The sequence below is a fragment of the Octodon degus genome, unplaced genomic scaffold (genome assembly GCF_000260255.1).
Source record: "Octodon degus isolate 3935 unplaced genomic scaffold, OctDeg1.0 scaffold00265, whole genome shotgun sequence".
Classification (NCBI taxonomy): Eukaryota; Metazoa; Chordata; class Mammalia; order Rodentia; family Octodontidae; genus Octodon; species Octodon degus.
The window spans coordinates 2,099,774-2,101,035 of record NW_004524841.1 but is presented as its reverse complement, the minus strand read 5'-3'; positions in this window follow the sequence as shown (position 1 = coordinate 2,101,035).

Genomic DNA, 1,262 nt, shown 5'->3' with positions numbered 1-1,262 from the left:
ACTGAGGCATCTCCCTGGCCCCATATCATTCTTTATAGCTGAGTAATACTCTATTGTATAAAAGTACCACATCTCTTTCATCCATTCCTCAGGTGATGGACATCTTGGTTGTTTCTGAGGTTTGGCTATCACAAATTGTGCTGCTATAAACATAGGCACACATATATCACTATGATATGATGTCTTCAGATCCTCTGGGAAAATTCCCAGTAGAGGAATAGGTAGTTTAAATGGGATTTCCAGTCCTAGTTTTCTAAGGAGTCTCGCACTGATTTCCATAATGTTTGCACCAGTCTACATTCCCACAAGCAGTGGAGAAGGGTTCCTTTTTCCCCACAACCTCTCCAACATTTGTTGTTGGTTGATTTCTTTATGATAGCCATTCTTTCTGGGGTGAGATGATATCTCAATGTTGTTTGAATTTGCATTTCATGGATGTGGAGCATTTTTTCATATATTTATTTGCTTCTTTAATTTTATCCTGTGAGAAGTGTGTGTTCATCTTGGATACCCACTTCTGGACTGGGTCTTTAAACTTTGGGGCCCTAGTGTGTTTTAGTTCTTTATAAATTATAGAGCACAGACCTTTGTCTGAATACTTACTTGTCATGATTTTTTTCCACATTTGTGGGTTGTCTTTTCACTTTGTTGGTAATCTCTTTTGACGTGCAAAAACTTCTCAATAAGAGGAGGTCCCAGTTGTTAATTCTTTCAAGTGTTAACCTTGCAATTTGATTTTTGTTTATGAACTCTTTGCCTACCTCTATGTCTTCAAGAGTTCCTCTTACTTTCTCTTCCAGGAGATTTAGTGTTCCTGTTTTAATGTTTAGATCTTTAATCCATTTTGACTTTAGCTTAGTGCATGGTAATAGACCTGGGTCAAGTTTTAGTTTTTGGCATATAGAGAGCCAGTTTTTCCAGTACCATTGGTTAAAGAGGCTATCTTTCTTCCAGTGAGCATGTTTGGCCCCTTTGTCAAAGATCAGGTGACTGAGTGTATTCGTAGGGGCTTCAGCATCTTCTAATCTATTCCATTGATTCTCAGGTCTAGTTTGTTGCCATTACCATGCTGATTGTATCACAGTAGCATTGTAGTATAATTTCAAGTCAGGAATTGTAATGTTGCCTTTGCTATTCTAGGTCTTTTCTGGTTCCAAATAAATTTTAGGAATGATTTCTCTAGCTCTGTGAGGTATGTTGGTGGTAGTTTGTTAGGGGTTGCATTAAATCTGTACAATAATTTGGGGAGTATGGTCATCTTC